Source organism: Mauremys mutica, chromosome 6, assembly GCF_020497125.1.
Source record: "Mauremys mutica isolate MM-2020 ecotype Southern chromosome 6, ASM2049712v1, whole genome shotgun sequence".
NCBI classification, from domain to species: Eukaryota; Metazoa; Chordata; order Testudines; family Geoemydidae; genus Mauremys; species Mauremys mutica.
In genome coordinates, this window is record NC_059077.1 from 86,040,391 (window position 1) to 86,067,459 (window position 27,069).

The following is a 27,069-nucleotide window of genomic DNA, read 5'->3' on the forward strand; positions in this document are numbered from 1 at the left end:
GATAAACCTTAGTGAGCAATTGCATCTCTGTACATGGCCTTGATGATACTGACAACTTGAATGGGATTCTGTAGGACTCAAGAATATTCCACAATGTATGTCTGTGCAGGCTGTCAAATACCTTTTGAAAAATCAATGCAATTAATGAAGAGGGGAACTTGCCCTTCTATACACACTTCTGTGACAGTCCTTAATGTGAATATCTGATCTACATAGGCTCTCTTGGCCCTGAATCTAGCCTGTTCTCTAAGCTTTGTATCTCTGCCTCTTTTGTCCTGTGTTGTATTACACTGCAGATGGCTTTCCCTACAACAGAGAGTAATGTAACTCCTCTCCAGTTGTAAGATCACCCTTTTTGCATATTCTGACAATGATTCCATGTTTCCACTGGTTGGGAGGGGTCTCTTTTCCCCAAACTTAATTGAACGGTTTGGGGGGTGGCAGCAGATATCCTTCTTGTGGAGCCCCAGTTGTAGAGTTTCAACAGCATATTACAGACATATAGTAGTTTAATCATGTTATGAATGAGGATGTCAGGTACCAGACCAGCCAGCCTCTAATCTCTTCCTAAGTGATCCAACAAAGGCTCAGATGGCATACATCTGCTCTGTATGTTGGAGTCCATAGCAGCCCACAAGCTTTTTGCAGGTGCTAAGCATATGCAGTTCCCATTGACTGCAGTTGGTGTTCCAAGGTGCTTAACATCTTTTAAAATCAGGCCACTGATGTAGGTGCCTGTGATGTAGTGGGGATTTTCCCTTGTTATGTTGTATGTCAGCCTATGTGAGTCTTACTGTTTTGCATGAATGCTGTGTGTGCCTCAGTTTCCCTGTGTATTGCACCAATATCTAGATGGTGGGAATAAGGGTGTGTGACTTTTGTGAAGGCTGCTCCAGCTGCCTTCACAGATGCTCTGGCTGCCCCTTCGTAACCTGAGACCCAGGAGAGGGATGCGACCAGGTGACTCTTGGCCCAGGAAGCGAGACAAAGGCCGAAGGAGGAGCAATGGGCAGGGCAGGGGCCAGGCAGCTGGAAGCGAGTCAGTCTTGGCTGGCTTGGGGCGCAGAGGGAGGGCCAGAGCCCTAGCTCTGGGCTCCCCTCCCCACAAGATGGACTTGGCTGAAAGTCACTGATTTCTGTGCTAAGAAGTTCTATTTTACGCTGGCTGAGAGTCATGTCTGACTGCGGAGTTGGGGTGTGTCAAGGCTGATTCCCCACTCTGGCATTTCAAGTGCAGAAGGTGGGGGTCCACAAGGAGTCTAAAAATTAATACTGGCCACTGCAGGCTTGTATTAAACTCCCAAGGTTACAGCTTTTCTCTGACCTTGGATGGTTAGATGCTGCCACCACCCAAGTGCAAAATCCCCTTTAACCCAGGAAGGTGCACTTGGGAATTCCTGTAGGGTACCCTCAAGCCCTTTCACCCACCCTCAAGGGAAGAGCTGAGAAAGAAAACAAAGGACATCAGCTGTTGCCACCAGCTAATTAAATAACATGCACAAACCTCTTTGGACACACAATTTCAATCCTGTTCTTAAAAAAGGTAAATTTTATTAAAAACAAAAAGAAAGAAAATACATCTGGAAACTCAGGCTGTTGCTAGATTAAAAAAAAATGCAAAAATTAAGAATCAAGAATAGCTTTCTTGAGGTCCAGCTTAAAGGTTACAAGCAAAACAAAAGCACCTGGGCTTAGCACAGAGGAATCCAACAAGCCATAAAGAAATACAAGAAATAAACCTGTCTTTCTAAACATTTCCTGATCTACTTACATATCTGGGCTTTTAAATTAGTAGTTTCTAGGTATGATCTGTTTTTTCCATACCTGGCCCAAAGCTTTTTACGGCATAGTTCCAGCCCTGTCTATCCTTTCTAGGAGAACAACACAGACAAACAAAGGGAAAGCTTTTCTCCAATTTTAAAAAGTTCTGGCCCTCCCATTGGCTCTTTTGGTCAGGTGCCCACTCCCTTCCTTTTACCTATGCAGGGAGACTTTTTAACCCTTTGCAGGTAAAACAAGTAGAGAACTACTACTAAAAGGGATTTTATAGATAACTGGCTGGCTGGATGTCCATAAAAGGGAGATACCCCCCCACCCCTTTTCATTTTTCACAGGGTGCAGGGCCCTCTGGCTTCCCCAGGAGCCCTGCCCAAGTGGACTCACTGTGGGAAGTGCACGGTGTGGAAGGGGATGTTGAATGCTCCAAGGTCAGACCCATGAAGATTGAAGCTGTTTAAGCTTCTTGCCCTGGAGACAATATGCTCAGAGAGAGGAGGCATGCTCCTCCAGAGTCCTGCCTGGCTCCATATGGAGTAGTTTCAGAGCATCACCCAGGTGACTCCGTGACAGTGCCTAAATATGCAAAGATGCCTAATTTTAGACACCCAAATTTAGAATTTTTGCCATAATTCTTTAATGTTTGTTCATCATTGTAAGGGTCCGGTGTGGGGGCTCGGTCCTCTCAGGTGCGGCCGGGAGCCAGGCCGCCTCACTACACGGCCTAAATCAGTAGTTCAGTCTCCGAAGGTCCAAGCCCTAGGTCCGGGCGGGCAACAAACAATAGTCGACGGGCTCAGACCCTCAGGCAGGGGCTGAGCAAAATAAACAGTCAGTGAAGCCCAAGCCCTCAGTCAGGGCGGGGCAACAACCAGTAGTTCAAGGGGCTCAGACTCTCAGGCAGGGGCTGAGCAAACAGAGTCAGTAAAGCCCTAGCCCTAGTCAGGGCGGGGCAACAAGCAGTAGTTTAAGGGCTCAGGTCCTCCAGCAGGAGCTGAGCCACCACACAGTAGTTCAGGGCTCAGGTCCTCAGGCAGGAGCTGGGCAAAACAAACAGTTAGTGAAGCCCAGCCCTAGGTCAGGGCGGGGCAACAAACAGCGACAGTTCCGGGGCTCAGGTCCTTGGGCAAGGGCTGAGCAAACAGCGACAGTTCCAGGGCTCAGGTCCTCGGGCAAGGGCTGAGCAAACAGCGACAGTTCAGGTAAGTCCAGACTTCTATGCCTTAGCGCTGGTATGAGGGGGAGACTGCCACCCGTGAGTGGGGTGGCAGGGGGGACACAGGCCCACCCACTCCACTGTGTCCCAGCCCGGGGCCCTAACAGTGGCAGTTAGTCTGCTGCTGTGTCGGTGGGGTCCTGAGCACAACACACCGACATCAGCTCAAAGTCTGCTGTAGCCAGACTGGGGTCAGCTACCGCCGGGCTACTTTCCATCTCCCCCTCCATGGGTACCTGCTCATCTCTGGTGTCCGGCACTGGGTCCCACACCATGGGCTCCTCAACGAGTTGAGGGCTGGCTAGCTCGGGCTGCTCCTCAGGACTCGGGTCGGGGGGACACTCGAGCAGCTCCTCGGGGTACCGGGCTCGGGGCAGGCTCGGCCAGTCCTCCTCAGGGTACCGGGCTCGGGGCGGGCTCGGCCAGTCCTCCTCAGGGTACCGGGCTCGGGGAAGGCTCGGTCCAGCAGGAGCTCAGTCAGGAGCGTCTGTCCTCTCCGGCCGCCGGGCAGCAACTGAGCGCTGGGGCCGGGCCTTTATACTTCCTATCCCGCCCCTTGACTTCCGGGGGGAGGGGACGGGGGGGGGGGGAGACAGGGACAGGTGGCGGTGGCTCCGCCCACTGTGGCGGCTGCTCTGGCTCATCCCTCTCAGGTGCGGCCGGGAGCCAGGCTGCCTCACTACAATCATATTGAACATATAAAGCACAGAGGTGGGGAGCTCCGAGCCCTTTAAACCCCGGCCCCAGCCCGGCCGCCGAAGCTGCGGGCGGGATTTAAAGGGCTCTGGGCTCTCCACAGCGGCGGGGAGCTCCGAGCCCTTTAAATCCTGGCCCCAGCACGGCCACCGGAGCTGCGGTCGGGATTTAAAGGGCTCTGAGCTCCGCGCTGCTGTGGGGAGCCCAGAGTCCTTTTAATCCCGGCTGCGGAAGCTTGTGTGGTCTGGCACGGCGTACTGGCTCTTGCTGGTACGCTGGACCGGACGGGCTTACTTTCACCTCTGGCATTATCGGAACACGCAGGAGATGCTGAGGCTAATGGAGAAGCAAACTGACATAATTAGGTGTCTGGTGGAGCTGCAGCAAAGGTAATTAGAATACAGACCCCCACTGCATCCATTGTGTAACCACTTGCCCTCCTCACCAAATTCCATATCCTCCTCACCCAGATGCCCAAGAACGCAGGTGGGGGAGGTTCTGGGCACCCTGTCGCTCAACTCCAGGGGTTGGCCTAAGCAACAGAAGGCTGTCATTCAAACAGCTTTGATGTGTAGTGTGGCTACAATAAGCAATGTGGCCTTCTCCTTCCCTCCTCCCCCATCCCACCCCATTGTCAAAGCCTTTGTACACCCGGGCTACCTTTTACACAGCGCTGTCAGTGATCTCAAATTTTTTTTAATAAAGAATTAATGGATTCAGAACAATGGGGACTTTATTTCCTGTGCCAGCTGTGGTCAAAAGGGGGCAGGAGATTGGCTTACGGGAAAGTACATTCACCAAAGAGGGCGGCTTTGCATCAAGGACAAACCACACAACTGTCACACTGTAGCCTGGTCAGTCATGAAACTGTTTTTCAAAGCGTGCCTCGGTGTGCTCTTCTAATTGCCCTGGTGTCTGGCTGTTCAAAATTGGCCACCAGGTGATCTGCCTCAACCTCTCACCCCACCATAAAGTTTCCCCCAAACTCTCCCAGGTATTATGGAGAGCACAGCAAGCAGCAATAATGGGAATATTATTAAGGTTTAACCTACTCAGCAAACTGCGCCACTGCCCTTTTAAATGTCCAAAGGCACATTCTACCACCATTCTGCAGTTGTTCAGCCTATAGTTGAACTGCTCCTGACTGCTGTCCAGGCTGCCTGGGTATGGCTTCATGAGCCATGAGAACAAGGGGTAGGCTTGGTCCCCAAGGATAACTATTGGCATTTCAACATCCCCAACAGTAATTTTCTGGTCTGGGAAGAAAGACTCTTCATGCAGCTGTTCAAACAGCCTGGAATTCCGAAAGATGTGAGCGTTATGCACCTTTCCCGACCATCCCACGTTGATGTTGGTGAAACAGCACTTGTGATCCACCAGTGCTTGCAACATCATTGAGAAGTACCCTTTGCGGTTTATGTACTCTTTGGCAAGGTGGTCCAGTGCCAAGATAGGGATATGCATTCCGTCTGTCGCCCCACCACAGTTAGGGCACCCTGTTGCAGCAAAGCCATCCACTATGACCTGCACGTTTCCCAGAATCACTACCCTTCTTAGCATAAGGGTATTGATTGCCTGGGCTACTTGAATCACAGCAGCCCCCACAGTAGATTTGCGCACTCTGAATTGATTCCCGACTGACCGGTAGCAGTCAGGCGTTGCAAGCTTCCACAGGGCTATCGCCACTTGCTTCTCAACTGTCAGGGCAGCTCTCATCTTGGTATTTTGGTGCTTCAGGGTGGGGGAAAGCAACTCACACAGTTCCATGAAAGTGGCCTTATGCATGCAAAAGTTTCGCAGCCACTGGGAATCATCCCATACCTGCAACACTATGCGGTCCCACCAGTCTGTGCTTATTTGCTGGGCCCAAAATCAGCATTCCACTGTATCAACATGCCCCAGTGCTGCCATGATGTCCCAATTGCCACATCCTGTGCTTTCAAGAACATTTGTGTCCATATCCTCCTCACAATCTTTCTTGTGCTGGCAGCTCCTAGATAGGCTCTGCACATACTGCAGGATAAAGCGTGTGATTAAGAGAGTCAGAATCTGGCCCATTGTAATGAATGAAAATGCTTACTGTGCTGCTCAAGGTGGCAAAATATGATCCTCGGTCCACAAACTGCATGATTGGGTCTTCAGTGGAAAGAAAGACTTCACTGAAAGTTCTTACCGCATATAAAAATGAGGCTTCTTATTTAGGTGCCTAATTTGGGGTATTCAGGTTTGAAAATGTTGGCCTTAATGGTTTACTATGTGTATTTGAATTGTGCACATGCCTTTCATGCACAATGCTTCATTTTGAAAACATACTACAAAAATCACAAAAAATGGAAATAAAAGACTTAAATATGAGTGTCGTCCCTTGTACAACTGTACGCAAAATAATTCTATAGCTCTATAAGCTGTGAGCCAGTATATGCAAGAAAAAACACGATACATCACATTTTACTTAAGAGGTTTGGAGACTTTCTGACAAATTGGATTGGTCTCTTGATGGGTCATTCATTTATAATACTATATCAGAAATAAATAATAGCTGAATGGACCACAAATGTCAAGCTGAACTGAAATGCTTTTGTATGCATTGAAATACAACACATACCAGAGCAAACAAAAGATCTTCTTAGAGATGAAAAAATAACAGAGGCTATGTTATAAATCTACCAGGTGATCTAAGGACTAAAAGAAATGACATATCAAAACAGATAAAGAACAATCAAATGTGTTCAGAGACAGAGATGAGTGTTTGCTTTCAAAATGAGAGAATGATAAGAATTGACAGCAGTAATTATTGTCTGGAAGTGACTAGTTTCAGTCACTGTATAGAGCTATGGAGTAGATGAGGCAATTATAATTATTAAAATATGTTAGGTTTCAAATTGAAACTGTGAGCAACTAGGTGCTTACAAGGGAATCTGAAGAGCAGGCAGAATCTTCAGTCCGTGTGTGTCAGGGCTCAGTCCCACGAGGTGCTGAGTGCCTCCTGCAAGGTGCTGTGCACCCTCAGCTCCTGCTGAAGTCAGTTACGCAGTAGGAGTCAGGTGTGCCCATGCCCAGCATTTTGCAATATTAGGCCCTAAATCAGGTAGGCTTTCACTGGTGCATGTGCAATTGTAGTGAACGAGGACATTTTTTATAATATTTGTAGGAGGTATATGCATGACTTGGTTTACCCATTCACTTTTTTGATTGATACACACTGTGACAAGGGGAATAAGAGTTAGGTGTTTGAGTTAGGTAGTCACCTGAATTGGTAGGAATGGCCATCAAGAACTGAATGGAATCAACACATATGAGTAGAAGACGAATAACTGGAATATTAACTCGGAACACCTGGCAGCCAAGGAAGGAGGATATGTGCAAACCATGGGGTTGCAACTCAGAACAAAGAAAGGAACTGTGAAGTGACTGTTTTTAAGGTTACTGCTGAGAAACACACAGAGAGCGCCAAGCTGGTTTCAAGGAAAGCCTGGGATTTGAGGGGAGGGGGTGACTGCCTCTGCCAATAAGGACTCTGTCTTAAGCATGGCTTTTCTCTCAGGCCTTGTCTACAATTGTGGCAGTGTGTAGGATATGGATAGCTACATGCCAAATAGAAAGGCAGGCTGCATCCACACTGCAGTGTGCAACTACACAGAGCACTGAAAGGAGATGCGATGGAGAAAGACTCTGGCAGTTCCCTCCTGCCAGAGTTTTCCCTGTTGCCTCCTGCTGCCAGACCATTTCTCCACTGCTGGCTGCAGCGGGGAAAGGCTCCCACAGCAGGAGGCAGCAGGACACTACACTGTTAAAAATAGCAGTGTAGACATGGGTGGGGTACTGCTTGGGTGCGTAGGGCATATACACCGGGGCTTCTGATGTGTCTATACTCACCCAAGCTATGTCTCACCATCTACACTACTGTTTATACCTGTGCTAGCTGTGCAGTGTCTGTACTCTATGTGCTGCCATGAGTGTAGATATACCTTTAGTACCATAGATAATTGACATGAAAAACTGATAGAATCCACTTCTAATGTTTTAAATTAAGCAAAGTCCGTATTCTCCTACTTGAAATTTCATGACTGTCTTCTTGTCAGGTAGAGGAGCTATAAAATGACTTCACACAGGAATTAAAATGGAGGCTCTATCCTGAATCAAAATGCTGCTCCAGTTGTGAAGGAAGCAGTTTTAAAGTATAAAATTGACTTGACCATGGTCAGCAACTATTTAATAAGTGGCAGTGAAACAATTATTCTAGAGGAATTACACCATATTTAGTTACATCTAATATTGCCATAGATTTCACATTCCTGATCATTAAGTATTTATACTTAATTCATTTTAATGGAAGTGTGTGTGAATGTCCATGTTACAAAATAAGAAACACCATCCATCACAAAACAGTAGGCTACTAATTCATTTTTTTAATCTTCAAAAATACTGGAAAATTTGTTCACCAGATTCTGAACTGCATGAACTGGCATAGCTCCACTGAAATCAATGGGAGAACAGAAACAGACAGCAACTGCTGGAATTTGGGGCTGCCAATGATACAGTGATGACTGACTTGCTCTTGTATCCACGTGAAGATCGGCAAGAACACCTCATACAGCTCAGATGGTTTCACTAGGACTGTTATAGGCGATGTCCTCGTTAACAGTTTTTGGCTGTCAACAGTCATTGATGTAGGAGTTTGCAGAAATGCCGAACATGAAACTATCAGCTTCTGCTGACACAAGTGTATCTCCAATTTTGACGTTAGCCAGTTAATAAGCCAAAAATTAGCCCAATTCATCCAAAAGCTCTTATTAGAACCAAGTAATCAGATAACTAGCCATTCTGAACTGCAAAAGGCCGATAGACTGAAGTCTCACTTCCTTTGTCATCTGATGAGGAATGGTGTTGTTTTAAGCCATCAGTGCTGACCCTACCAGCTTAGTGCTGGGCCCTTCAAACATCAAGCCTGGGTCAGGGAGAAGATGCTCACGGCAGTTGGAGCTAAGAAAAATGAGGCTACAATTTAGAGTCTTCATTCAAAGACACATTTGTCAAGAAAAAAAGCAAAGGCCACATGGATTTGACTTCAAAATGTCCTCAAATCACTGTGTAAGAAAGCTAAGGAATCCTGGTGGTTGACTCAGGCAGCCAGTTTAGAACAGGCTGATGCCAGGCATAGGGTTGCCAACTTTCTAACTGCACAAATCCCAACATCCTTACCCCGCCCCTTGTCCTCCCCCTGCCCTAAGGCCTGGCCTAACCCTGCCCCATTTGCTCCATCCCCCCTCCCTCCATCGCTTACTCTTCCCCGCCCTCATTCACTTTCACCAGGCTGGGGAAGGGGGTTGGGGTGTGAGAGGAGGTGAGGGCTCTAGCTGGGGCTGTGGGCTCTGGGTTGGGGCCAGAAATGCAGGGTTCAGGGTGTGGGAGGGGTCTCTGGGCTGGGGCCAAGGGGTTTGGAGTGCGGGAAGGGGCTCAGGGCTGGGGCAGTGGGTTGGAGGGGGTGCGGGCTCCAACAGGGGTTGTGGGTGCTGGGGGTGTGGGCTCTGGAGTGGGGTCGGGGATGAGGGGTTTGGGTGCAGCAGGAGGCTCGGGGCTAGGGCAGGGGATTGGGGTGCAGGAGGGGCTTTGGGATGTGGGCTCCGGCTAGGCAGTGCTTACCTCAGGTGGCTCCCAGAAGCAGCCGGCATGTCTGGCTCTTAGGTGGAGGCACCACCAGGCGGCTCTGCACGCTGCCTGTGCCTGCATGTGCTGCCCCCTGCAGTTCCCATTGGCCGTGGTTCCTGGCCTTGGGAGCTGTGGAGCCAGCAGTTGGGAGGTGAGGCAGTGTTCGGAGCCCCTGTGGCTGCTCCTGTGACTAGGAGCCGGATATGCCGGCTGCTTCCAGGAGCCGCATGGAGCCAGGGCATGCAGGGAGCCTGCCTTAGCGCCGCTGTGCCACCGACCGCACTTTTAGTGGCCTGGTCAGCAGTGCTGACCGGAGTCATCAGAGTCCCTTTTCAACTGGGCATTATGGTCGATAACCAGATGCCTGGCAACCCGAGGCCCAGGCATAATCTCCACAGCCTCTATTCATCTGTGGTGTCTGGGGTGGAAGTTGACACCAGTTTGCCCAGTAAAAAATCGGGATGGCAGCAACAGCTGGAGTCTGCAAGATCAATTGTATTGATGGAAAGATCATTTCAAGATGCTCCTCAATTGTTCATTGCCTACAGTCTCTGTTCTATTTGAGGAGGGAAAGGAAGTTCTGGCAGAGCCACCTTCCTTCAACCAAAAAGAGATCTGGATCGCAGTTCATGAGCTGGCACCAAAAATTTGTAACATCACCCCTGAGTTGCTGAAGACAGGTGATAGTATTGTTGTATTATGGCTACATTCGCTCTTCCAGTCCATCTGGAGCACTAATATTGTCCCCGATGACTGGAAGGAAGGATGTTATCCTCCCTCTGTTCAAAAAGGGCACTAAGGGCAAGTGTAGCAACTATAGTGGTATTATGCTACCACTTTAAAAGTATTTGTTTCTATCTTAATGTCTCAAATTAGCGACATATTTTGGGCACAGGCTGGATACTCAGTGTCGTTTAAGACTGCACTGTTGGCCAGATCTTTACCCCGAGACAGCTGAGAAGATGACTGAATATAATAAGCCATGTATGCAAAACTTTTTTATAGACTTCTGTCAAGCTTTTGATTTAGTGCATTGAGCAAACTTGTGGGATCTGATGAGGTGACTCAGCATCCCTGGGAAGAGAGTGTCATTGACAGAGGCGCTCTATAATGGAACAGAAAGCTGTGTTTGAGTCATGGTAGATACATGGCATCCTATTTCCAAGGGAATTTGGCAAGGCTGCATCCTGTCACCATCATTAATATTGGTATTGATTGGTGGATGGGTAAATTTGAGGAAGCAGCTGTCTGTGGCATTGAGCTGAACACCATTTTGCTTCAAGTCCTCCAATATGCCGATGACATCACCTTGTTGGTTCATTTGGTGAATCATTGCAGCAGATGGCTGATCTGGTCAGGGAAGGAGCAGCATTCAATGAGTTAGTTATTAATCTGGATAAAACTGTATTCTTGGCCATTACCATCTAGCAGCCTCTAACTCTAGGTTACAGCTATCTTAGCATTAGTCTGTCCAGATGGGATGTCAAGCAGGTGGCAACTATCAAATACTCGGGAATCATCACAGACAGTGATGGAGGATGTTTGAAAAATGTGGATGCTCATATAGCAGCAGCTGATAGCATGTTCAGAACTCTTCAGTGGCGTCTGTGGAGCGAGTGTGAAATCAAGCGTATCAAGAAGCTGTGGATCTATAGAACTAGTTATATGAAATTCATTATACAGCAGTGAAACATGGGTGGCTGAGGAAGGCTGAAGAGTGGTGGAATGACGTTTTAGATTCTTATCATCTTTGTCAGTGCTCCATATTAAGTGGCAGGACAAGATCAGCAATGAAGATATCTGTACCCAAACCCAGCAACTGCCTCCTTTAGCATAGGTTTGGTTTCAGCAGCTTTCCTGGGATTATTAGTATGGAAGACCAATGAATCATGAAGTTCATTTACCAAGCTACACGGTGAGTGATCACGTTTGCCAAAAGCTTCAGTGGCATAAGATCGCCAGTGATGGACATAGACTGAACACCAAGCCAGTCTTAAGGACCTAGCTAGAGTTCAATCTGAGTGGCACTTGACCTGCAAGGAAGCTACATCTCTTTGGGATTTGTCTTTAATGAGGTGGATGAGAATGACTGAAGTTAATGGAGCCACACTGATTTACACAAGCTGAGAATCTAGCTCTATCCTTTTACATACAAATTATTTACATTAAAATATTTTGGAGATGTTCCTTTATTCTCTCTGGATGCAAAACCCCACCACTACACCCTTTAAGTTATTTATGATTGTCTTAGAATATATAGGTTCCGATCCTGCAAATCTGAATGACTTGAGTAATCCTTACTCAACCAAGAATACTACTATTTATGCAAGTAAGGGTCAAAGGATTAGGACCTAAACACTTTTTAGAAATTGAGTCCCTGTGTTTACTCTTGTCATTTTATTCATCATACTTGTTATTGTATCAAAAATATATCAGATTAGTGTGACATATCTAGTTGTCTGAACCCATAATGCCTACTCTGCTCCTCTCATCACCACTCCCCAAAGGTACTTGTAGATTGCCTTTATTTGCTGTAGTAATTTGCCTGTAAATTCCTGGATCTCCCTTCTTATCATATACATTTGTAACAAAAAATTCTATACACATACTAAAATAAGGGAATTAGTCTGCAGTGCTGCACATAGAAATGAATTTCTCTTTGCAGAATATACTCCACTCTCTAGCACTGTATTATAACAGCTGTTAAATTAAGAAAATAGCAACTGGCTCTGCATAAAATTTGCACTTACGGGCAATAATATAATTTGCAGTTGATTTTGAACAGCAGAAATTTAGTCTGTTCTAAATGAAAGAAAAGTTAATTATATTTTACAGTAACTTTATGTATGTTTTAAATGAACAGGCAGATGTGATTTTTTTTTAAATTCTTGTATGATAATTCAGAACCAAAATAATAATGACACATCCGGTTATTTTGAATGCAGAGCGCCCCCCACGGCTTGCCGCCCCAAGCACGCGCTTGGCGTGCTGGGGCCTGGAGCCGCCCCTGCAGGCAAGGGAATTTGTGTGTGGTGGTGTGGTTTATAAGCTATTTCAAAATGTTTTTAAGTGACATGCTAAACCAACACAATTGTGATGGAATTGTTCTAGTGTCAGCCAGATAATGCAGTCCCATTGGAATGTTATTTGAGGCCTTTGTATTACATCCTGGATTCATGTCATTAACTCAACATAACATAATTTTTATCTCCTTGTGCTGTTCCATCTGGATCAATATTAATAATGCTACTAGTGCTATCAAAAGGGACCAGATTCCTCAGTGCTTTTCACTGCTCAGGGTGTTCTAAAGCAGCGGTTCTCAAACTGTGGGTCGGGACCCCAAAGTGGGTTTAGACTTGCTGGGGGCCCGAAGCCGAAACCCAATCATCACCACATGGGGCCGAAGCCCGAGAGCTTTAGCCCTGGGTGTCGGCACTCAGATTACAGGCCACTGCCTGGGACTGAAGCCCTTGGGCTTCGACTTTGCCCCCTCCCCGCACCTGGGGCTCCAGCTGGCTCAGGCTTTGATCCCCCCTCTTGGGGTCATATAGTAATTTTTATTGTCGGAAGGGAGTCACGATGCAATTAAGTTTGGGAACCCCTGTTCTAAAGTATGCTAATCTGGAGGTGGCATAGAACCAACCCCAGAATCAGGAAATTGTATCACTGTGTATTTTTTATTTTTTTCTCTCTCTTTCTCACTTGAAAATCTCACTTCTTTTACGCACTTCCATACTACTTCCACTGCTGTCTAAGGGGACTCTCATTTTTAAAACAAAAATTAAAAAAGAGAAGCATACAGAGTTATTGTTTAACTCATTTCTCTTTATAAATACTTTACCTTTACAAAGTATACTGTGATGAACACACTAATTTTGGATACATTTACCTACTGTTTCATGATACACACAAATAATCCTCCAGTAGTTTTGAATCTTTTTTTAAAGATACTTCAAATTTCAAGATGCCACAAACTTGTAAGTAAAAAACATGAACAAGAAAAAGTCTACCATCAACCGATTTACAATGTGATATAGTTACAAATGCCCCCTCTCTATCTAGCCAGGTAGAATAGGAATCATTTTAGGAATAGGAATCCATCTGATTCATTATTTATGTGTACTCAGTATATTCTAATTGGTATTGGGATGAGTGAGTGAAGCTCACATGGGAGGTAATAGATGCAGGTTTAGGTGGCTTGCACTATATGGTAACATTTTTAGGGGTAAATTCCACACATACATATGCAATTCCTTTAGGCTTGAACTGGAGTTCTGCATGTGGGTCTGAGGGCATAGTTTCAGACTCAGCTTTTATTTATATCCAAATAACCCTAGTGAAGGGAATGTGGCTGCAAGGATGTAAAAGAGGACACAATTTGACCCATAATTTGGTCCTTAGAATTATATAATTGATCCAAGTCTTTCAGCTATTCTTATTCACTTTATTCTTATTACTCAATCATTCGTTTATTTTCCTGTAATTCCCTATGCTAAATGACTGTTCATAATTTTATAAATGTTGAAGATCAAAAGAAATGTTTGTAAAAATGAACCAGATCAAAATGTCCCATACCTTTTTTGCTTCAATAGATGACCGTTCTTTTATTTTTCTGTGCAGTCAAAAAATGACACTACTTCTGTATTATTTATCATTCACACATAGCTGCCTGAAGTCTTATCTTCTGAAAGACTGTCTTTACTTGAATAAAATGAACTGTTTTTGTCAACTTATTTTTAGCTTTCAAAAATTTTCCAGTATATTTGTATCTATACATAAGCTGCATGTTTTACTCATTCTTTGCTGTCCTCCTGCCATCACCTACTATTTCTGTCTTTGATTATCTGAGCCAAATTTCCACCTCTCCCACGAAAAAAGGCTGGGAAATGATGGGCTGGGCCAGCCTGCTGATATCTCCAGGCAAGAGTTAGAAGCATACATGAGAAGGAAATGGGGCTGAGAAACATTCCAGCTAGAGAGGCTGGGGTAAAGTGTGGTTTTGTGAAAACACTTAAGGTTTGACACATTTTTGTTGAATCTCAGACAGGATTTCCAGACTTCCTGATGCTGAGCCAGACTCATGAGTCAGTCAGGCAGCCTGGAAAGCCAGCTGGCCTGGCAGCCCTGCAGTTTCTAGGCCTAGGATTCCCTGGCCTTAGGACAGTCCATGTGGCTGGTCTGCCCTGGAGCTGGTAGAAACCAGGATCTGCAGTAGCAGCTACAGACACTTTCCATGTCAGTTTCACAGGTCAGTTCCATGATACTGTTCAGTGGTTGGCAGAAGTGAAACTGCCATGAATTATGTCAATTTCATGAACCAGCTGTCTGGGATCATCTTTTATCTAACACCATGTTTCTGGAATGAAGTTTTTCAAAGTTGCCAGTTTGTGGGAAATTTGGGGGAGTGGAAATTGGTTTTGACCTGAATTTGACTGAAATGAAATTTCAGAATGACAATTTTCTGTGAACCAGAATTTCCAAATTTCAACTAGCTCTACTTGGAATACATCATAAATTGCTTGAGAGTCCTGTGTTGAGCAAGTCACAGCATCTGGCCCTAGAATTTTTATCAATTTCTTTTTGCACCCAGCTCCATCTTTAATGAGCTTCCTGAAAAAGGAAATAGGGTTCTTTTTGAGTCAGGCAGGATTTTTACAGCTGGGAAACTGAAGCACCAGGACATTAAGGTCAACATTTTCAAAAGTCACCACTAATGTTGTGCAGCTCAATGACTGGGCACCAAATTTAAGACAACTAGGGCCTGATTTTTCAGAATATTTAACATTTTTTGTAGCACTTCACATGTTCAAAGCATTTTAGGGACATTAACTGATTAATCGTAACACTCCTGTGATTTATATATTATTATCCCCCCTTTACAGATGGGAAAACAAAAAAAAGCAAAGTGATAGGTCTCCAGCCACACAATGAATCAGTAATACAGAATGAAAATTTAGGTCCCGTTCCTCAAACACTTGCTCAGTCCTTTAGACCACCCTTCCTTAGCTCCACAGGTAGTCAGCAATGGCAGCTCCCCTTGACTTCTGTTGTAGTTGTGATTGCTGAGCACTTGTGAAAATTAGGTTTTAAGCTGTGCACCCATCAAATGAGTAACACACATAAGAACATACGAACGGCCGTACTGGATCAGATCAAAGGTCCATCTAGCCCAGTATACTGTCTACCGACAGTGGCAATGCCAGGTGCCCCAGAGGGAGTGAACCTAACAGGTAATGATCAAGTGATCTCTCTCCTGCCATCCATCTCCATCCTCTGACAAACAGAGGCTAGGGACACCATTCCTTACCCATCCTGGCTAATAGCCTTAATGGACTTAACCTCCATGAATTTATCCAGTTCTCTTTTAAACATTGTTATAGTCTTAGCCTTCACAACCTCCTCAGGCAAGGAGTTCCACAAGTTGACTGTGCGCTGTGTGAAGAACTTCCTTTTATTTGTTTTTAACCTGCTGCTCATTAATTTCATTTGGTGGCTCCTAGTTCTTATATTATGGGAACAAGTAAATAACTTTTCCTTATTTACTTTCTCCACACCACTCATGATTTTATATACCTCTATCATATCCCCCCTTAGTCTCCTCTTTTCCAAGCTGAAAAGTCCTAGCCTCTTTACTTTCTCCTCATACGGGACCTGCTCCAAACCCCTAATCATTTTAGTTGCTCTTCTCTGAACCTTTTCTAATGCCAATATATCTTTTTTGAGATGAGGAGACCACATCTGTATGCAGTATTCAAGATGTGGGCGTACCATGGATTTATATAAGGGCAATAAGATACTCTCCGTCTTATTCTCTGTCCCCTTTTTAATGATTCCTAACATCCTGTTTGCTTTTTTGATTGCCGCTGCACACTGCATGGATGTCTTAAGAGAACTATCCACAATGACTCCAAGATCTTTTTCCTGATTTGTTGTAGCTAAATTAGCCCCCATCATATTGTATGTATAGTTGGGGTTATTTTTTCCAATGTGCATTACTTTACATTTATCCACATTAAATTTCATTTGCCATTTTGTTGCCCAATCACTTAGTTTTGTGGGATCTTTTTGAAGTTCTTCACAGTCTGCTTTGGACTTAACTATCTTGAGCAGTTTAGTATCATCTGCAAACTTTGCCACCTCACTTTTTATCCCTTTCTCCAGATCATTTATGAATAAGTTGAATAGGATTGGTCCTAGAACTGACCCTTGGGGAACACCACTAGTTACCCCTCTCCATTCTGAGAATTTACCATTTATTCCTACCCTTTGTTCCCTGTCTTTTAACCAGTTCTCAATCCATGAAAGGACCTTCCCTCTTATCCCATGACAACTTAATTTATGTAAGAGCCTTTGGTGAGGGACCTTGTCAAAGGCTTTCTGAAAATCTAAGTACACTAGGTCTACTAGATCCCCCTTGTCCAGATGTTTGTTGACCCCTTCAAAGAACTCTAATAGATTAGTAAGACATGATTTCTCTTTACAGAAACCATGTTGACTTTTGCCCAACAATTTATATTCTTCTATGTGTCTGACAATTTTATTCTTTACTATTGTTTCAACTAATTTGCCTGGTACTGATGTTAGACTTACCAGTCTGTAATTGCTGGGATCACCTCTAGAGCCCTTTTTAAATATTGGCATTACATTAGCTATCTTCCAGTCATTGGGTACAGAAGCCGATTTAAAGGACAGGTTACAAACCGTAGGTAATAATTCCGCAACTTCATATTTGAGTTCTTTCAGAACTCTTGGGTGAATGCCATCTGGTCCCGGTGACTTGTTACTGTTAAGTTTATCAATTAATTTCAAAATCTCCTCTAGTGACACCTCAATCTGTGACAATTTCTCAGATTTGTCACCTACAAAAGCTGGCTCAGGTTTGGGAATCTCCCTAACATCCTCAGCCATGAAGACTGAAGCAAAGCATCCATTTAGTTTCTCCGCAATGACTTTATTGTCTTTAAGTGCTCCTTTTGTAACTTGATCGTCCAGAGGCCCCACTGGTTGTTTAGCAGGCTTCCTGCTTCTGATGTACTTAAAAAACATTTTGTTATTATCTTTTGAGTTTTTGACTATCCGTTCTTCAAACTCCTCTTTAGCTTTTCTTATTACATTTTTACACTTAATTTGGCAATTTTTATGATCCTTTCTATTTACCTCACTAGGATTTGACTTCCACTTTTTGAAAGATGCTTTTTTCTTTCTCACTGCTTCTTTTACATGGTTGTTAAGCCACGGTGGCTCTTTTTTAGTTCTTTTACTGTGTTTTTTTAATTTGGGGTAAACATTTAAGTTGGGCCTCTATTATGGTGTCTTTGAAAAGCATCCAGGCAGCTTGCAGGGATTTCACTTTATTCACTGTACCTTTTAATTTCTGTTTAACTGACCCCCTCATTTTTGCATAGTTCCCCTTTCTGAAATTAAATGCCACAGTGTTGGGCTGTTGAGGTGTTCTTCCCACCACAAGGATGTTAAATGTTATCATATTATGGTCACTATTTCCAAGCGGTCCTGTTATAGTTACCTCTTGGACCAGCTCCTGCACTCCACTCAGGACTAAATCGAGAGTTGCGTCTCCCCTTGTGGGTTCCCATACCAGCTGCTCCAAGAAGCAGTTGTTTAAAGTATCGAGAAATTTTTTTCTCTGCATTTCGTCTTGAGGTGACATGTTCCCAGTCAATATGGGGATAACTGAAATCCCCCACAATTAGCGGCTACATGCAAAATTTTTGGTGTGACTTGCCCAGTGTCATGTAGGCACTCTATGGCACACACAGAATTTAGGTCAGTGGTTCCCAACGCAGTGCCTGCGGTTCTCTCTGGCTTCTCTCCAAAGCCGGAGAGAAGCCGCGGTCCCGCACCTGCTGGGGACAGAGAACTCCGGGGCTGCAGGCTGCGGGCAGGGCCATCCTTAGCCATAGGCAGAACAGGCAGCCGCCTAGGGCACCACTAGGTCTGGGGGCACTGCTCTGCCGGGCCCGAACAGACGGGAAGCAGTAGAGCATGTAAAAGCAGGGCTGCTGGGTCCTAGAGAGAGCCGAATGCAGCACAGTCTGAGGGAGGGGATTGGCTGCTGGGGTCTCTGGGAAGGGGTGGGGGAAGGAACTCACCTGTAGGGTGACCAGATGTCCCGATTTTATAGGGACAGTCCCGATTTTTGGGTCTTTTTCTTATATAGGCTCCTATTACCCCTGACTCCCCGTCCTGATTTTTCACACTTGCTGTCAGGTCACCGTAGCTGAAAGTAATTGGTGCCTATATAAGACAAAGGCCCAAATATCGGTACTGGCCCTATAAAATCAGGACATCTGGATCTGGTCACCCTAGCTGGGGAGCGCGTCTTTCCCCCGGGCTGGCAGCGATCCATCTCATCCAGGGGGAGCTGCACAGGGCAGGATGAGCTGCTGTGGCTCCATGGGCGCTCCGTCCCTTAGATCAGATGCTGTGCTAACTTCACCATGGTTTGTTGCCCATTGGCATGTGATTGGATCTGAGGGTTTGCTGCTGCTGTTGCCGCTCTGCACCCCAAAAGGTGGATTTTGGGGTCCTGCAGTTTTCCACCTATCTCCTCCTCTACTGCAGCTGTTGGACCAGCAGGCTGGGGGATGAGCCAAGCATGAAAGAAGTGCTGTGTTGCCATTTAAATTGTCATTTAACAAATTTGTTCACCAAAAATGCTTGCTAACAATCCTGAATTCAATTTCAATATTTAAAAAAAAATAAATCAATATCTTAGCCAAAAACAGAAAATTAAGTTGTTGACAATTATTTGTGACAAGTTTGGTATGGGGAAGGGAGTGGGCCAGTTTTCATCAGAGAAACCAAAAATGTTGCCTGACTTTCCAATAGCCGTTACTGCTAAATAGAGCCCTCCAACAATTGTAATATGCTCATCTCCCTTACTAGTGTATAGAGCAGGGGTTAGCAACCTATAGCACACATGCCAAGGGTGGCCCGTGAGCTGATTTTTGATGGCACGCAGCGGTGGACTGAGCGGCTCAGCCCGCCGCTGCTCTGGGGTTCCAGCTGCTGCCCCATTGCCACCCGGGGTCCCAGCCGCCGGCTCCACTCAGCACCCACTGCTGGCCTGGGGACCCCCAAGGAACCCCAGGCTGGCAGCGGGCTGAGCAGGCTAGCGGCTGAGACCCTGGCTGAGCCACTCAACCCACTGTTGGCCTGGGATTCCATTCACTCAGCTGGTAGGCAGGCTGAGCGAGACTAAATTCAACGAAATAGGAGAACAAGAGCAACTAATGACAAAGTGCAAGAACCTAGAGCAGTGGTCCCCTAGAGCGGGTGCCAGACGAAGGACCATGGCGGTGGACGAGCATCCGCTGAAATGCTGCCGAAATTCGGCAGCATTTCAGTGGTGACGCCTCTGGATGACGCTGCTTGTCAGCGGCAAGCGGCGTCATCCAGAGGCGTCGCCACCAAAATGCCGCCGAATTTTGGTGTCATTTCAGCAGATGCTCGTCCGCCGGCCAGTACGCAGGTGCACTGAGAGGCCCCTGCGGGCGCCATGGCACCCAAGGGCACAGCGTTGGGTACCCCTGACCTAGGGAGCCTCCTGAAGCACGGCGATCATTTTGATTTAAATGGACTTGAACTGTATGAAGAATTGAGTATGCTGTCATCAATGTTGCCCCATGCAAAATCGATGATGGACATTGCATAGTTTATTCATACCAGCAAACTTGTTGACATATATCCTAATGTGTACATTGCCACTCATATTCTACTGAGAATTCCTGTAACAGTAGCATCGGGAGAATGGAGTTTTTCAAAACTAAAGTTCATTAAAAACTATCTCCGCTCTACAAGGAGTCAGGAACACTTGACTGGTCTTGCTATTCTTGCAACAAGACATCACTTTGTCTTTGTCATACGATGACATTATTACTGATTTTGCAGCCAAAAAAGCCAGAAAGATTGCTTTTAATTAAAAACAAATCCTTGTTTCAATACCGCTTCATATAAATTTCCAATAAAATGTTGACAAATTAAAAAAATTATATTATTTGCATCATTTTGTCAAATCAGAATTTTTTCTATAGTGCTACTTCTTTAGTGCTAGTCCATCAGCATTACAGTGTGCTTAATTAAGTTAAACTGGTTTTAATAACATGCGTGTGGCAAGTCTTCCAATAGTGTAAGCTTATGTTTGTGTTGCTAAGAGCAAGACAGGCACAGGGGCACCAGTTTAATAATCCCGCCTAGGGCACCATAAATCCTAAGGACGGTCCTGGCTGCGGGCGCCGGTGTTCTCTGTCTCCGGCAGGCGCGGGTCCGCGGCTTCTCTCTGGCTTCTCTCCAAAGCTGGAGAAAAGCCGCAGCCCCGCGCCTGCTGGGGACAGAGAACTGCTGGGCTGCAGGCTGTGGGTGCCGGTGTTCTCTGTCCCCAGCAGGCGCGGGGCGTGCCTAGTGCCCAGCAGGGGAGAGAAGCTGTGGCCCCGCACCTGCCGGAGACAGAGAACTCTGGCGCTGCGGGCTGCGGGCACCAGTGTTCTCTGTCCCCGGCAGGCGCTGGCTGTGTCTTCTCTCCGGCTTCTCTCCTCGCTCCCAGAACTGCCACCAAAAAAACCCCAAAAACCCGCCCGAACTGCTGAAGCAGGGGAAAAACAACAAGAACAACAACAAACGCTCTGACTCTGCCGTGCCAAGAATGGACGGAATGCCGCCCCATAGCATGTGCCGCCCCAGGCACGTGCTTGCTCCGCTGGTGCCTTGAAAAATTCTTGGCGCCCGCCACACTCTTCTGAAAACATGAATGTGCTATTGGCCACAAAAAGGTTGGGGACCACTGACCTACGTCATCTGGATGACACACAACTGTAACCATAGGCTCATCCTTTCTCTTTTTGCAGTTCTTTGCCTCATTCTCCACACGCCTTCCAACTTCTGTATCTCAGGGCCTTCCTCACTAGCACCCCTGATTCAGCCACAGAGCACTACCCATCCTGGGCACAGGCAGGGGTCCTCTAAGGGAAAAAACTATGCACCGTCACATGAAAGGCTGCACCACAAGGCACGCACGCAAGGGGGCTGGCCAAGGCCGCCTTAACTCTGGTTCTCTCATTGCCCACTAGGGGGCTTCTTGCACCTTCCGGGGAAGTTCTGCTATTGGCCGCTGGCGGAGGCAGGGCGCTAACCGGGGCTGACCCCGACCAGCGGCACCCAGTCTCCCCCTCCCCCAAGGCCCGCTCGTGGGGACTGGCCGCGGGGCCGGCGGTTCTGTAGTTGGAGGGCGTCACCCCGCTGCGTGCACGCGCCTCCCTCGGGACTGCGCGCGGGGGGAGGGAGAGGCGGGTGCGCGGTGACGTCTCCGGGACGCCGACAGGTTCCTATTGCCGCCGCCGCTGCCGCTGCCGGGTTTGTATGAAAACATGGGGGGCGCCGGGCTAGAGCCGCGCCCGGCCTGTTCGGGCCGGCGGGTGACTCCGGCTTCCCGCCGGCCCCTCTCGCCCGGGTGCGACGGGAGGTGCCCGGAGCCGGGCGGCGGAGGCCGAGCCTCGCGGACCGCAGCCGCCGCCCTGCCCCGGGGTGAAGGTGAAGCCCGGGCGGGGCGCGGACAGTAGGCGCCCCCCGCTCCCCCCCCCGCAGGGAGCCCGGCGCTTGGCTGCTGCGCGGGCGGAGCGGGGCGAGCTCTGGCCGCGGGCTGGGGCTCTGGCGCGGGGCTGGCTCTCCCGGCTGCACGGGGCGTGCCAGGGAACCCCTCGATCCTTTCCACCTGGTGGTGCCCGGTGAGCGGGGCTGCCTGTGGGACGTGGCCCGCCATCGGCTGGTCGGGCTGGCTCCGATGCAGATCGGGTCACTGCTAGCGGTCCCAGGGGGTATTTGTAGGGCTGCCTTGGTGTTGGGTAACCCCGACTGGCGATTGCTGTCCCCTCTCCATCGCTGTCACAGGCGGCCAAGGGACTGGAGGTGTTAGTTGCACTCTTCGACCCCGCGAGAAGCAGTGTGGCTTTTGCAGTGGAAACATTGTGTGTCCTTAATAGTTGTTTGGTCGGACTCTTATCAGGTCATCTTACTGATTGCTTGTTTTTGTGCGGTATTTTTATCTAGTAAGTGCTCCTATGCCAAGTGTACTAGGTTACATAGTTTGTTTGCACTAGGGCATTCTCGCTCTCCCTCTGATTTACAGCGTGTGTCTTTTTTACATATGTATTTTGGTGCCAGACGTTTTCTGGTGATGTTAGATGGCCCTCGAACAAAACTTGTCCCACTCAGAAAGCAGAAAATTATACATAATACTGTATTACCTTATCCACATTTGTATTGCTGAGCTTCCAAAACTTTCCTTTCATGACTCCACTGTGCTAACTGTGTAGGCAAACTAGCATAGGTATTTGTACATAAATTACCACTGTTGAAATAACACTTAGTAAGTGCACTTTGTGATTTAACCTGCCAGGAATCTGCTCAACAACATTCTTAAAAATCCATAGATTTGTGTCTCAGTAATAATATTTTGCACTTAAATAATGCTTGTCTTTCCCCCTACCCCTCTATTGAAGTGCTCTGAACTTGATTTCTAGGAACTCAGATTACTGGTGACACTTTCAAAAGTGCTTAAGTGCCTCAGTGAGGCTTTTAAGTTACCGGTATGTAAGTATCTGGTGTAAAACTTCCAAAAATGCCTAAGAGATGGTAAGCTATTTCTGAGACTTCTGTGTGTAACCCTTTACAAACATCAAACTTCTGTAACTGTTTAGACAATTAAAGTTAGTTGAGCTTTTACTCTTTTTCTTTCTCTTCTAGGTGTAAGATTTCAGTTGTAAATTTTAGGGCAGAGATTATATATTTCTACAGTGCCTAATGCAATGGGGACCTGATCTGGATTGGGTGTGGTGGGCTTCAAATACAATTGTAATACAAATGTTAATATTGAGGAAAATAGAAATATGTTCACAAAGATGGGAAAGTAGTGATATAATTTTAGAGGAACTTTCATACTTGAATTACCTTAACAAGAAAATGTTTTTGCAAAATGTAATTTACTTTGCAAGTAGCTGTTAGCATTCATTTTGTTGTATATCTGTTTTTGAATACTTATTTTTTGGTGGTAAATCCTGTAATACAGTCATAGTCTTATACTTATGACTGCATAGCTGTTGCTGGAAATGTTTATCAAACTAAGCATTATGACTTCATTTTAAGAGGCATGGATGGGAGCATTGTGGCTATGATGGTATAAGTTCTTATTTAAACACCTCTTGTAACTGGAAGAACTTGTCAAGAGAGATTGTCTTGACATATTTAAATTGCTTAGTAATAGCCCCTCCCTTCTTCTTTGTAAAGATGTGACTTTCAATAGTATCTCTTTTTTTTTCCCCCTCTTAGTACAATTAAAAAAAAAAAAGGCTGTATTTCACTTTCACTATTAAAGTTGGGGAGCTTTCCACAGTAGTCTGAACATAGGAAAATCTACTTTCAAGAGGGGGAGATTACATTTTTTTTTTACTGTGGCAAATTTTATGCTTTTATCACAAAACCCACAATTTCATCTTTTTTTGCACTGCATTTGTTCACACTGGAAACTTTTTTTGTAATCCAAAGACCTAGAAACTTCAGATTTTGACTTTTTAGAAATGATCTTCCCCAGGGTTAGCTACCAGTGAACTGCAATAACAGGTGCTTTCTTTTACAGCACTTCGATACATTGGAGAAGTTTTTTTATAAATAGTCAAAAGCTGCCCTTACTCTGCTGCCATCAGAATCCATCAGCATGGCTGAAAATTTAGACTGAAGTGTGGGGAGGAATTAGGGTGACCAGACAGCAAGTGTGAAAAATCAGAACGGGGAGTGAGGGGTAATAGGAGCCTATATAAGAAAATATTGGGACTATCCTTATAAAATCAGGACATCTGGTCACCCTAGGAGGAGTGCTCAGTGCTGTGCAAAGTGGGAGAGAGGCATATTAATTAAATCTTAAGATGGTTATTACAGTGGGAACAAGCTAGTGATAATTTGACACAATCTCAAAGAATGCTCAACTCTTCTAACAGAATGGTGAACAAGGGCTTTATTAGCACCTTGTCCCTTGTTCATCCTAAAACACCACCTTCCCCTTATCAGTACAACACACGCTTTTAATTCCCTTATCTCTTCTCTTTCTGCATTTTACCCCTCCCCTTTCGTTTTCCCCTTTTCCATTTTTACTTTTTGCATTTTGTCTCTCCCTTTCCCTTGTGTGGCTCTTCCACTGTTTCTCTAAACTCGGAGTGAAGAACATGTTTTGGGAAGACGATAGGGGTCTTTCATTTCTTTAGCTAACTACATGTGGAACTTGCTGTAGAGAAACTGACTTACTGAAGGTTTTCCCTCTGAAGCAGTTGGCTTTTTTTTTTAATTGCTGTTCAGCTCTGTATTCTTAACTTCATTTTGCTGCTAGGCTGTTCACCTCAAAATATAAACCAGAGTATACATCTTGCCAGCGTCTGCTGGTTCATTTCTCTCTGGCTATAGAAGCCACTGCAGAGCAACACAAGGTACTCTCCTCCCTCTGTGACTTGAGCTTGCTGCTTCTACAGTACTCTTTCTATATGGGGAGGCTAAGCCTCAGCAGTGAATCCATCTCTCATGACAACACAAGATCACTGGTCTGGCCCAGATGTTCATGAAAATTTCAGTAAAAATTGTCTTCTGATTGTAGAAAGTTTACCCCCCCCCCTTCCATCCCTTCTTCAGTGGAATCATCTGGATTTCGAGGGGTGAGATTCTCAAAAAAGGGACTTTAGTGTTTAGCTGCCATTCTAGGTGCCTTAGTCCAAACATTAGATTCTATAACACTGATCATCTGCTGTCTAGCCTTGTAATCACATAGGAAGTTTAGGTGCTTAAATTTCTTCTAGAAAAATCCCAAGCTGATTAAATTTCTGCTGGTGGGTATGCATGCAGCTGCCTCAGTCCTGAAACCACTGAGCAGCTTTGCACCTAATTCACACCTAAACCCCAGTTGGATTCACAAACTAGGCATTCCCAACCTATCTTGCCCATGGGGCCTGATCCTGTAGATGTACTTGTAGGCTGCCTTAGAACATGTTGACTAGATTGCGTCTTGCACAAAATACAGCTGGTGCTCCCCTTTACCCAGTATCCCACTCACTCAGGATGTGGAAGATCTGGGTTCAAATCCTGCCGCTGCTTGATGTGGATCAGGGACTTGGATCTAGGCCTCCTAGGTGAGTGCCCTAACTATTGGGCAATAGAGTCAATCTGTCGGGCCCAATGAATATTGAAATACATTCTGTGAAATGGAACAGCTAAAACAGGAGAGAATGAAAGACCCACCCCAGAGCCTCATGGTTAGGGCACTCACTTTGGAGCAGCAGAAACATGGATTCAGGTCCCCTGTTCCACATTAGACAGAGGGGGGATTTGAAGTCTGATTTCCTGGGTGAGTGCACTGGGCTATTGGGTAAAAGAGGGTGGCAGCTGCTGCCGCCGCCACCACCAGCTCTTGCTGACCTGGCTTAGGTGCCAATTCCAGGAGAGCATTCATGGTTGTGAATTCCAAGTGCAGGGAGTCATGGAGTTTGGTATCTTAGGGCATGTCTACGCTGCAGCCCTAAGTTGACTTATTTTAGATTGACTTACAGCCACTGAAGTAATTACTGCAGCATGAGCTTTCGTGGGTGAATACGAAAGCTCATGCTGCAAAACGTCTGTTAGTCTATAAGGTGCCACAGGATTCTTTGCTGCTTTTACAGAACCAGACTAACACGGCTACCTCTCTGATAATTACTGCAGTGGTTGATGTCCTCACTATCTTCCTGTCGATAGTGTGTGTTCTCACCAGGAGCACTTTCACTTACTGTGTAGGGGCAGTGTGGGGGGTTGAGAGACTGGGCTTTCAGCTCCACACAGCTCCTTGCCGGGAGCCCAGCTGCCTCGCACCCCAGCTCTCGCCTCCCTGCTCCTGAGTGGGATTGGGGGACAGCCGTCCGGCTGGCAGTGGGGAGCTGGGGTCTAGCTGCCCAGCTTTCTTGTCAATTTCATGGCGCCGTGAAATTGACAGTCAATAGCTGATGGAAGTAACACAGTGTCTACATCAGTGGTTCTCAAACTATCGTACTGGTGGCCCCTTTCACATAGCAAGCCTCTGAGTGCGATTTTTCTCTTCCACCCCCCCCTTATAAATTAATAACATTTAATATATTTAGCACCATTATAAATGCTGGAGGCAAAGCAGAGTTTGGGGTGGAGGCTGACCACTCATGACCACCCCCCCATGTAATAACCTTGCAACCCCCTGAGGGGTTCCGACACCCAGTTTGAGAACCCTTGGTCTACACAGACTGCATTGCCCCAACTACCCCGACATAAGCGCTACGCCTCTTATGGAGATGTAAGTATTCTACTATACCGACATAATAATTCCATCTGTGGGACAAGGCTGTCGTGTGTACACTGAAGTAATTAGGTCCACGTAAGCTGCCTTACGTCAACCAAACTGTGTAGCATAGACCAGGCCTAACTCACTTTGAGGGATGAGGCTTAAGCCACACACCTCTTCTTGGCATTTCCTACTAGCTAGTTTATGTGGCTCCCCACTCAAAATGCTAGTTATGTGAATCCCCTTTTTTAGGGGCCCTTTTTGAAAAACGTTATAATTCTTTTAACCGTGCTTATTGCCAAAGTAGTATGGAACTTCCCACCCTAAACACATTCTTGGGAAGTTAAACCTCTTAATAGGTGAACTGTTCTTGTTGCTGATGTTTTCTTTCTGTTAT

General features: G+C 46.2%; 1 protein-coding gene across 1 annotated transcript in view; it reads left to right on the plus strand.

The window, feature by feature from the left end:
* Positions 1-21,674: 21,674 nt before the first annotated feature.
* Positions 21,675-27,069, plus strand: part of AGTPBP1 (ATP/GTP binding carboxypeptidase 1) — a 141,285-nt gene continuing 135,890 nt past the window's right edge. The window contains exon 1 of the mRNA XM_045021537.1: positions 21,675-21,706. The gene's annotated coding sequence lies outside the window, so the exon portion shown is untranslated. The remainder of the gene's footprint in view (positions 21,707-27,069) is intronic.